The following is a 17146-nucleotide window of genomic DNA, read 5'->3' as shown; positions in this document are numbered from 1 at the left end:
GTCAGGAGAGCACAGATTCCATCTATTCACAATCTGTTCACAAAATAAACAAATATAAATGTTCTAGGGTGACTAATTGCGTGAACTGCCATGGGAAAACCCAACAAGATTCTGTAGCACGGCCATCCTTACTCTTCACAAAACTACAAGTGTGCCAACTTGCCGAATGTTCACATGGCCTCGGACTTGTGCCTAGTGGTGGGAGACAGTTTAAAAGCAGAGAAGGAGCTAAGGGTATCAGTCACTGAGGCCATTCCCATCACCCGAGACTGAGAGCTGCTCCCCAGTGTTTCTGCCTCAGCTGAGCCACAATGCAAGCACCTGGGTTCCGGGCACTGTGGCCCAGAGACCAGCTCATCAGGCCAAGGCTTGCACCCTGAGGTCTTCTATGGCAGCCCCAGGCCTCCCATTTCTCAGGTTTCAGGGGGAGCCACAGGCTCTCAGCTATACCCCAACGACGGAGGTTTCTGTCCTGGGACACCCTCATTGCACCCTTGCAGATCACAGCCCCGTACCTCCTCCCAGGCCCAGCCCGCCCCTCGGCACTGCCCTTTGGGGTAGCTGTCAAGGGCCAATTTCTGGATTTCTCCACACTGCAAGCAACAGAGTTGGGGAAGTTGCCAGCTGGAGGAGTTCTCTACCTTCCACCTTCCTTCCTCCACCCTCCAGCTTTCTGCCCCAGCCCTTTGCCAGACCTACCCTTGCTGCAGGTGCGACAGGATCTGCCATCCCCTTCAGATCTTTATTCTCCTCCTCTGCAACCTGGCGGCCTAAGTGGCTTCTCCCCTACGGGGCCCCTTCCCAGCAGATGCTTCCCCCCACGGTGGACTCACAAGCTGCCTGTGGTGAACTGCGGCTCCCTGCCACCAGCGCCACCTCCTGCCCGACCCCCCCTTTCTCTGTTACCTGTGGGCCCTGCTCTGCGGCCCCCCAGCCTGGCTGTGCGGCGCCCGCTTGCTCCTGCTATGCGGGTGCTGCCTTCACCTGCCAGGCCCTTCGGCCCTAGCTTGGGGCGAGCAGAGCTGCACCCAGTAGAACTAAATCCATTCCAGGATTATCGAAAACTGAACAGCAACCGTGGGGGACCTGGGTCATCACGTACTCCTCCAGCTGGAAGGTCTTTCTCTGGCCTCAATTCCCATCTCAAGGTCCCACCTTCCACCTACAGTGGAGTCTTCCGCAGCCAGCGCATCGACCTCTACCAGCAGGCCTCCCCACCGGATGCCCTGCGCTGGACGCCGAAGCCCTGGGAGCGGACGGGACCACCTTCTCGAGAAGGGCCGTCCCGAAGGGCACAGGAGCCTGGATTGCCCCCACCACGCTGAGGGAGCGCCCTTTGCCCCCACCTCCTGGGGCTTGTATAGAGATTATAAATATATAAGGGGGAAAGGGGTGGGTGGGGAAGGGTTGTGGGGCTGGGGCCTTGCTTCCCCTCCTCCCCCCTCCCCTGGCCCCTATCCCTGGGGCCGTTTGTTAAAAAAGAATAATAAAAGGATTAAAAAAAAAAAAGTCCAGCTTCCATCTGGGGGACAGCAGACAGGGGATAAGAGAACAAACTCTGGATCTGGACTGAGCTGTTCAAATCCTGCCTCTATTGCTCACTAGCTGCTATTTCACCTCTTTAAGTCTCTAGTTTCTCATCCGTAAAATGGCGTGATAAAAGTACCTACTTAAGAGTGCTGTCATAAAGGAGAAATCAGTTCTGTATCTCAGCACAGTGCCTGGCAATGTAACTGAGCAGGACCCTATGGGGCCCTCCCAGAACAGGAGCCCCCTCTTCCCAATGTCCTCAGCCTGCCTTTTGCCTGTAGAAAAACTTTAGTCAAAGAATAAATTTAATCAGAAAAATGAGAAAGTGCAGAAAGGAAAAAATAACGTCACACAAAATAAAATAATAATAGTTTAGCCATTCAACAAAGTCAAGGACCTTTAGTGCCTCCTCAAGGGCTATAGATAACATTCTGAGCCACATCTTTTGAGCTGTTTTGCAGAAACTGAAACACCCACCAGGTGGAAGAAGTTAACTGTCTGCTGCTCAGAGACACATGGTTCTGGTTGGAACCAGAAGGTTGATGATATTGACTCACGATTATCTCACCACCAACCAATCAGAGGAGTGTCCATGAGCTGATCACACACCCACAATCCCCTTCCCTTATGCCTTTAAAAACCTCTCCCTGAAAGCCTTCGGGGAGTTCCGATCTTTTAAGCACTAGCTACCTGGACTCCATGCTTGGTGCCCCGCAATGAACGCTGCACTTTCCTCCACCACAACCCGGTGTCAGGAGGTCGGCTTTCCTGCGCTCAGGCAAGCAGACCCAAGTTTGGTTCGGTACCAGCATCACACTGTAAACGCTCAGCATGGATTAGCCATTATGTAAGGGATGTACCCACCTCACAGAGCTGGCAGGCAACCCCTGGCCACCTGCTCACTCTACACCCATGAGCTGCAATGCAGCAGCACTAGCGCACGTGGCTAGTCAGTACTTGAAAAGTGGCTTGTCTGAATTGGGATGTGCTGTGAGTGTAAAGTGTACAATGGATTTTTTTAAGTGTAAAATATTAATATTTATATTGATTACATGTTGAAATGATGATATGTTGGATTCAGTGAGTTAAAAATACTTATTATTGAAATTAATTTCACTTGTTTCTTACTACCCTTTAAATACCCCTATCAAAAAACTTAAAAGTTCATAGAGGCTTGCATTGACTATTGGCCAGTGCTGTTCTAGATGGACTTCCTAGTTGGAGGGAGAAAGGAGAGCTTTCCAGGTAATAAGAACTACAAAATGAAATTTAGGAATGTTTGTGCGTGGCTGGGGGACAATGGCCTCCAGTTAGGCAAATGGCCTAACTGGAGTGGAGAGGTTTTGTTAATAACTAATAATAGCTATCATTTATCATGTTCTTCAATGTGTATCAAGCATTGTTCTAATAGTTTAACTCATTTACTTCTCACAATTACTCTATACAGTAGATACTAATATTAAACACCCCCCCCCCATTTCTTTGAAGAGGAAATTAAGGCACAGAATGGGTAAGTAACTTGCCTGAGGTCACACAGCTGATAAATGGTGAGACCAACTTGGGTTGATGGGGGAAGATCAGATTAAGAAGATCCTTGATGCTGAATGAAAAATTGGGGTGATAGGGATTGGGAGATTCTCCATCTTTTAGTTTGCTCCCCAACCAACCTCTCCGCTCTTCTATTGTTAAACCCCTCTGCTCACAGATATTTAGAGGAAGGCAGGAAGCAAAAAATATTGATGTTTGCCCTTTACGAACAACTTAATAGGCAAGGAGGTAAAGATTCATTTTGCTAAAAGGAGATGCCTGGATGGTACACAGATTTCTCTAATATGTGCTCCTCTAGTTTTTCATTAGCAAGAATTGTTGAAAGCTAGATGGAGTCCTTAAGCCCAGCAAAAGATGCTTCCTTGGGCTCACCGTGCTGATGAGGAGTTTATGGGGCCCATATCTCACAAGAATTCATGTGTTTGGAGAAGCAGAGGTCACAAGCATGCCCACTGTAGGATGTAGGGCTCCTTTCTCTTTCTCGGTATCCTTTCCCTAAAGATGGGTTTCTCATGTAAACTAACTTTGTCATCAAAGAGAAAACCTCGTGAGTGGAAGGAAACACATTTACAAACTGAAATTAGAACAAAATCACTTCACAGAGGAAAGCCACAGGGATGCCTAACAGTAAAGTCAGGAAAGATACGATCTGTAGAGAAAACTCTCCTGTTATCCTTTGCTCAGTTTCCCTTGTGGCATTTATAGAGGAAAGGACCTGTCACTGCTCTCAGAATGTGCCACTGTCTACCCAAGGCTACCTGCAAATATCTGCAACAATTTTCATGTAAAAAATTACAGCTTCCCATCCCCCACAAAAAAAAGAGATTATTTTCTATTTGCTCATTTAATGCAAGAAAGAAAGCTTTCAGCGAATAAGAGATTGACATCATTAACATTTAATTACATTAGATACAGTGAGAGAGGAAAGCTCATGTAGATTGAATACCAGTCCAAAACCTTTAACATTTTGCCTCTGATTTTGTCATGGGTTTTGCATTTAAATGTTTTTAGAGTCTCTTGAGGTACAAAAGTGCAAAGGCAAGGTTGAGAGAAAGAGAATCAGGCAAAAGCATTGTCTTAGTTCAGCCTCAAACAATAACTTTATCTTTTTTCACTAAAGAAAATCATCCTAACTACAAAGTTGCCAGTCAAATCACCATAGCAACACTAGCCTCCCAATTTCCCCAACCAGGAAAAGCCTAGAGGGGAAGAAGCAGCCTAAGAAAGTGCAGCCGTCCCAGGTAAAGATGGGCAGCCACCGGTAGGGCAGGCTCTTAAAAACTTTTCCAAGTAGTGGGATAGGGTTGGGTTGTGCATCCTATATCTCAGGAGGTCAGTAGGACACCTTTGGAAGGTGGTTGGGTGGGGGAGTTCAGGTGGGACAGATACAATCCGGTCAGCAGTGACTGTTCAAAACCCAGTTAGCTGATTCAAGTAATCAAAACACCCACTGGTTCATTTTGGTGGGAGGAAGCATTACCACTGGCAATGTTAGCATCCAGCCTGGTTATCAGGAGTCTTAGAGATTGTTTGGTCTAAGTGTCTGAGGGCTCTCAGAAATTACGTGCAAGATTCTATGTGTGAACTTCATTTTCCTAAGAAAAGCGTCCTCAGCTTCTTATCAGATTATAATAATATGGGTTCCTAACATGAATGATCAATTAACCTATATAAAAGATTGGTATAATATATAAAAACATTAGCCATAAGTAAGTAGGTAAATGAATATACAGTACCTCTGCGTATCACACAGTCAAAGCTTTCCTTGTCAGCCTCTACCAGTTTGTTAGATTAACCAATGATCCTCATTAGTTCCCACTAATTCAGCTGTTGGCTTATCAAGAGTCCATTGTGTTTATTTCTAAATTTATTTATGACTTTCATGTTTGTTATTGTAATTATGTTATTTAATGCCATATTATATAAACTAGTGAATATGAGTAAAAAATATAAGTGATAGCTATGTTTAATGGTTTTGAAAGACTTGGTAAAGCTGAACCACTAAAACATAATTGCCTTTGAACTAAGTGAAAGCAAGGCAACTGTAAAAGAGTGGAAAGAAGATTATAAAATTCTAGAATGAGTTTGTAGTCAGATAACTTTGCAAGTGACTTTAAATTTTTAACTTGAAAAAACTATAAGTAGAAATTGTAGGTGATACCTTCGAGGTGTGGTTAAAATGTCCATATTATCCAAGGCAATCTACATATTCAATGCAATCCCTATTAAAATTCCAATGGCATTTTCACAGAAATAGAAAAAATACTAGCAAACCAAATTCAACAGCACATTAAAATGATCTTACGTGATCAGGTGGAATTTATCCCTGGGATGCAACATAGTCAAATCGATAAATCTGATACACCACATTAACAAAATGAAAGAAAAAAACCAGAGGACCGTCTCAATAAATGCAGAAAAAGCATTTGACAGAATTCCACATCCCTTCACGATAAAAACTCTCAACAAATTAGGTACAGAAGGAATTTACCTCAACATAATAAAGGCCATATATGACGAGCCCACAACTAGCACTCAACAGTGAAAAGCTGAAAAATTTTCTTCTAATATCAGGAACAAGGGTAAACAAACGTGCCCACTCTGACCACTTCTAAGAAACCTACTACTAGAAGTCCTGGCCAGGGCAATTACACAAGAAAAGGAAATAAACACCATCCAAATTGGAAAGGAGGAACTTAAATTGTCTGTGTTTGCAGATGACATGGTATCACATATAGAAAACCTTAAACACTCCACCCCAAAACTGTTAGAACTAATGAACAAATTCAATAAAGTTGCAAGATACAAAAAAAATTACAAAAATCAGTTCCATTTATATATACTAACAAACTAGCTGAAAAAGAAGAACTTTAGGAAATGCAAATAGTTGCTTGGGACGTGACCTCACAAGACATTCATGACAGAATAAAAAGTCAAAATGACCTCCGTGTGCAGAAACACAAGGGCAAAGCCAACTCAAATGATAAATGTAAAATCTTATATTAGGTTTTTTAAAAAGCCGATGGCATAGAAATAAGGCAGAGAAAACCTGGTGTGGCAAAATCTATGGGGAAGGCAGGGGGCATTGATCACAAACTCCATATGAATCCTCTGGACTACCTGCTGTGGAAAAGGCCTAGTGTCCATATCCTAGGAAAAAGTGGTTTTCTAGGTTGATCACTTGGCAGAAGTGCTCTAGACCCATCTCCACTTGAGGCAGAGTTCAAAGGGCTGGTATGGATTGCCTTGGGGTAGAGAGGATATAGTAAACATATGCCAGTGTCGTTAGATAGGAGATAGACAGTCAAATGAAGATGGGGACGATGGCTTCTGTGTTTTCCATATTGGACTAGGAGGCCCAATGGCTCCTTACAGGGAAGCCAATGGCAGTGCGTTATAAAGAAGACCCTTTGATGGTAATTAGGAATGGTTGACAACAAAGCCAACTGCACGAAAGGGCTGAGCTCTGCATCAGCAGCTGTCTTGAAGCAGAGGTTGGGTAGCCATCCATCAGAAATGTAATCAGCTACTTCCTGAACACAGTAAGAAGGTTGGACTTCACTCAGTGTCTCTGACCTCAACTCACAGTAGGAAATACATTTTTGTATAGCAACCCAATATACCTATTCATATATGTATACTATATATATATGACTCACATGTGAGTACAAAACTGAAAGAAAAGTTTCAAGAAAAAATACTTACCCATACTATGTTATTCCCTTTGCTATTTCCTCTTCTTTTCCTTTCTTTTCTTCTTTTTTTAAAAATTCTGATAAGAACCCACTAAATTGATTTCACCACCCACTGAAGTGTTGTGACCCATAATTTGAAAAACACTGGACAAGAGGTTTTTCTTCTAGAATACCTTAGAGGGTGCTTCCAACTCTAGAACTCCGAGAATAAAGAAAACAGATTTTTTCAGCCATGAAGACAAATGTATGACTTACAGACAAATGTTCATAAAGTGGAAATGCAGCCTGTGAAACTCCAAGTATGCTCTAGATACATCACTCTCTAGAGCACTGTGTTTCAACATTTGTGAATGAGCCACGATAAGACATACGTCGAACACTGTGACCCGGTACACACCACAAATACGCACACACAGCTGAAACACGAGTTTCACGAAATAATTCTTATTTTTATTACGTGTGATGCCTTCTGATACTTTCTTTTCTGTTTCATTTTACTTTTGAACACCTGTTGGTCAGGACCCCCTCAGCTGAGTTCTTTACCTTCTAATGAGCCCACGGGCTGAGAACCCCTTCTCTAGAAAGTTCAAGCTGAGGTGGGGAGTGATATTCAAGCACGTTCCAGACATGAACTAGGAAACTGGGCTAGGAATGGTTAAATCCGGCTAAGAAAATACTTCTGAGAGAGGAACTCATTGGAGCAGAAAACAGCCCTCTTGGGGATCCACAGAACATCCGAATGGCCTTGACAGTGGAGGCCACTCTATAGGCCTGAGATGGAGGGGACCAAAAGCCTAATTACAGTACAACCAGAGATATGTGCGTCCTCCCTCCCTCAGTATGGACCTAGCATTCCATGGTTTAATGTTTTCTGGAGGACCTTGGATTATTTGGAGGCTCCTTCCTTCAATATTTTCCTTCATGTTATTCCTTCTAAGCATCATTTCAGACACAGAATTGAAAAGATTCTTCTCTGGGTCCTCCTACCGCTTAAATCTGATTCTACCATTACACTGCATATACCACCTTCTAATGGAATTTTATATTTCTGTCTTCCCTACTAGGCTGCGAGCGCATTAACATGCTGATCGTCTTATTCATTTCCATGCTCCTTGGAATGTCTGCATGATCTCTCAAAATGCAAATACTATCAATTCCTTTTCTGCTTAACCCTTCCCACAGCTCCCTATTCCTGTCAGGACAAAAGGAGATCCTTTATAAAGGCTTTCCTGCTCCAAACCTTGCTTACCTACCCAGCCTTATCTCTCACTACACAGAGCTCCAGGCTTCTAAGCAAGTCCAAGAACATTTCCTTTTTGCCTCCAAGCCACTGCTTGAGCAGCTTCTTCTGGCCTGAGCCTTTTCACACTGCTTCCTCCCTCCCCTTGTGCCTGGTTATTGTTGATACGTCCTCCTTAGTTCCTGTAAGAAGCCTTCCCAGAGTCCTTCAAAACTGGGTTATATGTCAAGGCTGTGTTCCTCTAGGCCCCTGGCCCCCACCCCTGCCCGCAACACTCACAGCTCTGGACTCTGCTCACCTGCATTCCCCACTGGACTGTCCAAGCAGAGGCGATAGCTGATTCACCCCGAAATCTCTTGAACATGCTTTGCTCATGGAAGATACTCAATACGTACATGTTTGGATGAATGCATGCACATAGTAAGTATCCAGTGAAGGGTGAATTGAGCTGAATTCAAATATCTTCAAACTTAGACGTTAGCAATAACACAATACCCTAAACCAGCGGGTAGCAAACTTCAGCTGCCTGCCAGTTTTTGTAAATAAAGTTTTATTGAAACACAACCACAACTGTTTGTTTAGGTACTGTCTAGGCTGCTTTCCTGCTACAATGGCAGAGCTCAATAGTTGAGAAAAAGACCACATAGCTGGCAAAGCATAAAATATTTACTACCTGACCCTGCAGAAAAATTTGCCAACCCCTGGTCTAAGACAACAGTCTTGGACTTCCCTGGTGGCACAGTGGTTAAGAATCCACCTGCCAATGCAGGGGACAAGGGTTCGAGCCCTGGTCCAGGAAGATCCCACATGCTGCAGAGCAAATAAGCCCGTGCGCCACAACTACTGAGCCCACATGCCACAACTACTGAAGCCCACACGCCTAGAGCCAGTGCTCCGCAACAAGAGAAGCCACCACAATGAGAAGCCTGCACACCGCAATGAAGAGTAGCCCCTGCTTGCCACAACTAGAGAAAGCGTGCGCGCAGCAATGAAGACCCAACGCAGCCAAAAAAAAAAAAAAAAAACTGTTTAAGACAACAGTCTTTAACCTTGTTAGTGCTACTTTGACAGTCTGCGGAAATCTGTGAATCCCTTCTTGGAATAATATTTTTAAATGCATAAAATGCATAGGATCACAAAGGAAACCAGTTATACTAGAAACAATTATGAAAACAATAAAAAATTATGATATATTAATATACATACTTCTTCATTAACACATTAAATAACAATACTTAGCAATGCATTTAATAATTTCATAGTAGTGATAACCATAACTGGTATTTTGAGATATGTGCAACAATTGTAATGGGATAAGAACATATCTGTGATTCTAATAGTGACAAAGTCACAGGAATTGCTAATGCCACTGCAGTTCGTTGATTACATTCATATTTGAAGAAAACATTACATTTCAGTCGGTAAAACTAAGAGCGTAATTTTTGTCCAACGAAGTTCAGGGACCCCTCGCCTTCCATCCATGAGCCCCTTGGGGATCCACAGACTGCAGGTTAAGCACCCTGCTTTAAGATCCCATAGTTATCCAGGGTAAATACGCCAGGAGTGAAAGAAAACCTCATGCTCAGAAAGGCCTCCAAGTCTCTCTCAATTTTACAGACTTGGTGTTATGCAGGATTTGCTCTATACTAAAATGAATTGCAGAGGAAGTCCAAAAGCACTAAGTAATCACAGTTAAGAAAAAAAAAAAAGAAAGATGTATTATTTGACCTGCAGCTTCCAGCCGTATTTCTTTATTAATGAATTGGTTCCACCCAACCAAATGACAAACAGATGGATAGAATGGGGTAATGATAAACTCATCTAGCAATTTGTCCCTGATGGGGCAACTGGAGAGCACACTTTCATTTACAGTTTACAAATGGCTCCCAACACGGGTACACAAGAATTCAATTTGTGTCAACTCCCATCAGTCTGCCCAGGGATTACATCAGGAAAGCTCACGGTAGGAGGCACTGAAGCTTTAAGGGATCAATTTGTAGAACTGCAGGTCAAACTTCTGCAAAAACATTCAGAATCGCCCTTCCATTTGAGCCTGAATGGAGGAACTGGATGGCTACCAGAATTTCTGGGACTACATACCACTCTGGAAAGTGGTTCTGAGATTTTCAATTTGGAAACTAAAGGTAAGAAAAAGGAATTTTTCACAAAACACCACTTGTTAATATGAAATGTCAGCTGACACCCAAACAAGCCCACTCTTGCTTATTTCTAATTCTATTGTTGGCTGTAAGGAAGGCTTATACTTAAAGAGCACAACTTCCTAAACAATTTCTTGAAAAGAAAGGGAGATTTTTGTTGCTGTTTTTTCCCATTCTCCTCAAAATTGATTAATTGTATAAGAACGATTCTTTAAATATATCAAGCTCTATAATTTTGGGGGGCAGGAAAACCAACACAGGGCTACATCCCTGTTAAATATTGCAGCCACTTGCCCAGTTATTGCTATAAGTTCTAGTAAAACGCTATGAAAAAAGTTGGCAATTCACTTGCAGGTATGAAGGGCTCCGAAACACAAGTTATCATTCAATACGAAATAAAACCGCAAGGGTAGCTTTCAAGTTAGTCTTACACATTGGGTATTATCTGAAGCTTTACCACATACCACTATCCCTTTTATGATGAGAAAACAAAAGCAATAAGTAACTTTGGGTCAGGGGGAAGGAAAGGGGACGTGCTTGCAGATCCAGGTTGGATTCTGTCTGCCTTTTATTTCTGCAGTTTGTAAGGAATGATATTGGTTACTGCTGTGGCCTTGGAAACTAGCGGTAAAGGATTCATTCCATCTCCTGTGACTAGTATGGCAATACGTTTCCATTACCATGGGGCTCAGGGTAAGGAAAAGAACTGACACTTAAAAATATTCTTCCATAAGCCACTCTTCTAAGTACTGTACAGACATCTATTTATCTTCACAACCCTCCCGAGGTATCCACGATTATCATCCCTACTTTCCAGCCAAGGGAAGTAAGGCTCAGAGAGGTCAAGGATCTTGCGCAAGGGGGCAGCTAGCTGTCACTCTCTGGATGCAATCACATGACTGCCTGTATCCAAATGTTCTCCAGCACCTACTTGACGCGTGCTATGTTTACTTCATGTAGGTGCCATATTCCACAGAAGGGAGCTAGTCAAGACGTTGCCCTCATGTCCCGGCAAGGAGGACAGACTTCGAACAAGTAATGAACTACAAGTGTGCTGAGTGTTGCTAGTAAGTGTTGCAGGTGTACCTAACCTAGTCTGAGGTGGTGGGCAGGGTTCAGGGCAGGCTTCCTGGAGGAAGTGGTACTTAAGCAGGGGAACTGAAGGATGACCAAGAGTTAACTAGGTAAAGAAGTAGAAGATATATCCTGGCAGAGTATAGCAAGCATAAAGACCTTTAGCCAAGAAAGAACATGGCTATAAAGGAAAGCAGGAAAGACCTATCATAAAAGCCTTAATAAGAACAGTTTGCATTGAGTGAGCATTTACTGTATAACAGGTGCTATTCTGTGCATTTCGTGTGCATCAACTCGCTTTATCTCACAATAACTCGATGAGGTAAGTAAATCGTTATCCCCATTCTTCTGTCTGAGGCACAGAGAAGTTAAATAATGCAACTAAAACCTTATGGTTTAAAAGTGGTGGAGGCAAGGGTTGGACCAGGAAGACAGGTCCAGAGCCCTGTGTAGTAAACCACCTATACTTCCTCACCTTTGTCACGAGGACAGAAAATCAGAGCCACCAGATTTTAGAGGTCAAGCAGTCCAGCCTTATTTCATATGTAAGGAAGCTTAAAACTGGAATCAAGCCATTTGTCCCCAGGATTAGAGGCCAGCTCAGAGCCGTGTCTTCTGATTCCACATTTGGACAAACTTAAACCTGAGAGACGATACCAAGCATTGGACTGTAAGTCTCGATTCTGAACGAAACACTTCTTTAACTTTCATAGCCTGTGCCCTTGACCATAAGGTATATCACATCATCCCTTAAAACTGTTCAAGGAAAATCCATAAACCGTTCAGCTTCCGCTCTGAATCCCACACTTGATCTTCATGTCAGTAACAGCCTTTGCAGGGTCACTTCTTAGGAGGAAACTAATTAAATTCATTTGTTACTTGTAGGCTGATGATGGGATGGAAAGACAGATGACTTTTGACAAAAATATCAATTTGTAAAATAATTTTCAAAATTATTTTGAAATAATAATTTCAATGCACCACCCAGGTGTGCATGACCTTGAGATTCTCAAGTAAAACCAATACGTAGACATTGCAATCAGCTTAAAAGCAGCTCTGCGTGAAGATGAATTTTGCAAGTCTTATTATGGAAGGCATCTGCAAGGGACCAGGGAATTATTTAGGCAGAAAGGTGTGAAAGGGAAAAGAAAGGAAGCATTGCTCTTTCATATTTATTAGTATTAGTGTCTTGGGCTGAGATTTAGAGATCATTTCTTGACCTATGTCCCTAAAACACACAGAAATATTTTGAACTTTCACATGCACCCAAAATTAGCCTTGGTGGACTTTTTATTAAAAATTGCCACTGAAAGCTTTAATCTGCCCTTTCCAACAACTGACACTACAAAACTCTGAAGCAGTTTTAACCAATCAGGTTACACCTACAGAAAAGCTACAGTAAGTCCCTTACATACGAACCTTCAAGTTGGGAACTTTCAAAGATGCGAACGTGCATTCGCTTGTCCAATCATGTCAGTTAGTTCATGTGTCTGGAGTACATTGTCACATGTGTGCATCCTCTGCAAGTGGTTGTGCTTTTGTGTACTTAACCGTACAGTACTGTATAGAGACAGTAGTACAGTATCTTTATTTCAAGCCCAGGATGTCCGGAAGCAAGTGTTAAAGCAGCAGTGATATAGCTGGTACTACTGGACTTTTCAAGGTACTGTACTGTAAGATTAAGAAATGTTTTATTCATTTCTTGTGTTTGTTTTTTATGTATTCTTTGTGTGAAAAGTATCATAAACCTATTACAGTACAGTACTATATAGCCGATTGTGTTAGTTGGGTACCTAGGATAACTTTGTTGGACTTACGAACAAATTGGACTTAACAAATGTGCTCTCAGAACGGCACTCATTCATGTGCAGGGGACTCAACTGTATAGGTAAGTTGAATGAGAACTATTTTCACCTTTAACCAACCTGATAGACAGCATATATGGAACACAGCACCCCAATGGAAACATTACTGGTAAGGACTATTTGTCCAGGCCTTCGGGTTTTCATTGCCAGCATAGTATATATTTTTCACTTATGAGAAAAGCACTTACCCTGGGGAAATTCTTAGGCAGAAGGAGGAAAGTTTCTCAGATATTTATAGACAAAATATTTTAAAACATAGGTAGCTATATTTATGCTTGGTTCTTATTTTAATGAACACTAAGATTGTTGCCCACAAAGAAATTTTCAGTATCGCTTTAGAAATAAAATATTCTTCCTGGGACTTCCCTGGTGGCGCAGTGGTTAAGAATCCGCCTGCCAATGCAGGGGACACGGGTTCAAGCCCTGGTCCGAGAAGATCCCACATGCCGCGGAGCAACTAAGCCGGTGTGCCACAACTACTGAGCCTGCGCTCTAGAGCCCGCAAGCCACAACTACTGAGCCCACGGGCCACAACTACTGAAGCCCACGCACCTGGAGCCCGTGCTCCGCAACAAGAGAAGCCACCACAATGAGAAGCCCGTGCACCAAAGAGTAGCCCCCGCTCGCCACACCTAGAGAAAGCCCGCGTGCAGCAACGAAGACCCAACAGCAGCCAAAAAATATATACATATATATTCTTCCTACTTCGAATGCATGTTTTTTCTGTTTTAGAAAAGCAGGAAGAAAAAGTTTTAAAAACATTGCAAAATATGTTACAGCTTGCAGGCTTACTTAGAATTTGCCTCTTCAAATCTTTTCTACACTGATTAAAAATTTTAAATCTACTGTAAATAAGGAAGTTGATGAATAGTCCCCAGGCCAACTTCGGGAGACATTATGAGGATTACTCTCATCCTGCCTGAGCCAGAGACCAAGTCTCCTCTCTGATACAATCACTGAGAGCACCCTTTCAAGGTGCTCACCCTGTGGGCATCCTCCATTTTACAGGAGGCAGAAGCTGGAAGAAGAACAAAAATTTGCTTAGTCCTAAGCCCATGACCTAAGACAGCATCACAAACACATGGAATGTCCACCCAAACTATGAACAAAACTAGCGAGTAAGCAGTCAGTACCCCACACCCTGGTCTAGTGTAATTTTTCAGGTTAATCTCGTATTAGCCAGTTACATATTTCCTTAAAAGTTTTCTGAGACTATTTCCCAACAACGCCTTTGACACCATCATCCTCACTGAATAAGGGCAACTGATGAATAAGCACCTACCAAGACAGAGGACTGGAACCTCATCCTCCAGTGACAGAACTCAGACAAGAACTTCACATTCAGGTGGGTGAAATCTGAGGAGAACTTCTGGCAATACACTGATTTCTACAATTTCCTAGCCTTGGCCTGTCAAAGGCCTGCCTCTGGGATAGGAAAAGACACTTTTGGCTCACCCAGAGACCTGTCACAGGTGTTTGTGTACACAGTAGGCATCTGGGCAAAAAGAATTCAATGTTAAACATTAAACAGTCCTCTCTGGGAAAAATAGATAACTGTAGGCCCCCAAAGCTTTTCACACTGACTGCAGTTTCTGATTTAGAGCCCAGGAAAGCTCTCTTTAAACACATATCCTCAGGCTCTCAACTGAAATGGGATAGACTCTGAGATGTTTACAAACGAATGTGGGGATTTATTTTGCAGCCAAACATTAAATGCTGCGAGAGCTTCCTTTCTGGAGTAACAGCCAACAGCAGCCTAAGATGAGGCTTCCCGTTTCCCCAGCCAGCAGCGCTCCAGGTGGGCGGAGTCCAGCATTCCATCTCTGAAGGTCGGTCACAGACATGAAGGGGACATGGGGATTTGTAGAAAGAGCACCGGGCTGGAAGTCGAGAGAGTTCAGTTCTAATTTTAATTTTGTCCCTAACCAGTCATTTTACCTTGGCAAAGCAACTTAAGCAATTGAGTCCCAATTTCTTTCTTTGTAAAGGGGCAAGAGTGGTAGGGAGGGAAGGAAATAAACAGCTATTGAATGTCTACTATGTATAAACACTTTATGAAGGCTATGAACAATAACCCTGCTATGAGGGTCACATGAACTTGATGTTACAGATGAGGAAATGGAGGTCCTGAGATTAAATAACTTGACCGAGGTTACATATTCTGGAAGAGATAGCAGGAGCAGAATTCCTAGTATAGGGGCTGGAGCCAGGAGCTGGCTCTCCTTAGGCCACCATGTTCCATTTGGAACACCAAGATATCCAAGAGTTCTAAATATGAAGACATCTACAATGTCTCCAGGACACTGTAGAGGTATATTTGTTAAGATAAACAGATATAACAAATATTTAACAGTTTGTTAAAATGGTATATACTTTTAAAATATTTATACATAAGAATTTGGGGTCTGAGCCCCTCAAATGTTAGAGGTTTGAATGTTAAGATGTATTTTTGTTGGAGAAGAATTAAAATTGTTAAATGTAGGTACATAACACCCATATATACCTTAAATGTAGGTACATAACACCCATATATACCTCCTTTTCCTTAGCTTGGTTTTTGACATGGACATGTCAAAAGAGCTTTGTAGAAAGCTGTTTCTCATATGTGATTTCACTTGATCCTCCTAATGAGGACACGCTATAAGGCTGCAAGAAGTTATCACCCGTATTTTGCATTGTAAGGACATTGTCGTCAATGCCTCTGGGGCCTGTGTCACCTCCCCTTCTCCCAGTTCTGATTTCAGCTGCGGCTGTCATGTGGAGAGTTTCATGTGAGCTCAACTTGCCTCGCAAGACCAGCATCGAACCTCAAGCACATGCCGTGCTCACAACACTCATCCTTCTTCCCTGGACCTGCCTCCTTAATCCAAGGGCCAGCAGAGCCTAGAAGGGTGGGAAGCTGTACCTCGGGGGGAAACTTTCAATCAACAAAAAGAGGACAGAAGCCAGCGTAAATGGCTCTTGCCTTTTTTTTTTTTTAAACATCTTTATCGGGGTATAATTGCTTTACAATGGTGTGTTAGTTTCTGCTTTATAACAAAGTGAATCAGTTATACATATACATATGTTCCCATATCTCTTCCCTCTTGCGTCTCCCTCCCTCCCACCCTCCCTATCCCACCCCTCCAGGCGGTCACAAACCACCAAGCCGATATCCCTGTGCCATGCTGCTGCTTCCCACTAGCTATCTACCTTACGTTTGTTAGTGTATATATGTCCATGCCTCTCTCTCGCCCTGTCACAGCTCACCCTTCCCCCTCCCCATATCCTCAAGTCCGTTCTCCAGTAGGTCTGTGTCTTTATTCCTGTCTTACCCCTAGGTTCTTCATGACATTTTTTCCCCCTAAATTCCATATATATGTGTTAGCATACGGTATTTGTCTTTTTCTTTCTGACTTACTTCACTCTGTATGACAGACTCTAGGTCTATCCACCTCATTACAAATAGCTCAATTTCGTTTCTTTTTACGGCTGAGTAATATTCCATTGTATATATGTGCCACATCTTCTTTATCCATTCATCCGATGATGGGCACTTAGGTTGTTTCCATCTCCGGGCTATTGTAAATAGAGCTGCAGTGAACATTTTGGTACATGACTCTTTTTGAATTTTGGTTTTCTCAGGGTATATGCCCAGTAGTGGGATTGCTGGGTCATATGGTAGTTCTATTTGTAGTTTTTTAAGGAACCTCCATACTGTTCTCCATAGTGGCTGAACCAATTCACATTCCCACCAGCAGTGCAAGAGGGTTCCCTTTTCTCCACACCCTCTCCAGCATTTATTGTTTCTAGATTTTTTGATGATGGCCATTCTGACTGGTGTGAGATGATATCTCATTGTAGTTTTGATTTGCAAACAAGACCAAAAGACAACACTCAGAAGGGGAGAAAATATTTGCAAATGAAGCAACTGACAAAGGATTAATCTCCAAAATTTACAAGCAGCTCATGCAGCTCAATAACAAAAAAACAAACAACCCAATCCAAAAATGGGCAGAAGACCTAAATAGATATTTCTCCAAAGAAGATATACAG

General features: G+C 42.7%; 1 protein-coding gene across 1 annotated transcript in view; it reads right to left on the bottom strand.

Annotated features, from left to right (window-relative positions):
* Positions 1 to 17146, bottom strand: part of EGFLAM (EGF like, fibronectin type III and laminin G domains) — a 170721-nt gene that overhangs the window by 86830 nt on the left and 66745 nt on the right. The gene's annotated exons all lie outside the window — the stretch shown is intronic.

This window comes from Grampus griseus (assembly GCF_964374135.1).
Source record: "Grampus griseus genome assembly, chromosome: 3".
Lineage (NCBI taxonomy): Eukaryota > Metazoa > Chordata > Mammalia > Artiodactyla > Delphinidae > Grampus > Grampus griseus.
This window is presented reverse-complemented; position numbering and strand designations above follow the sequence as displayed.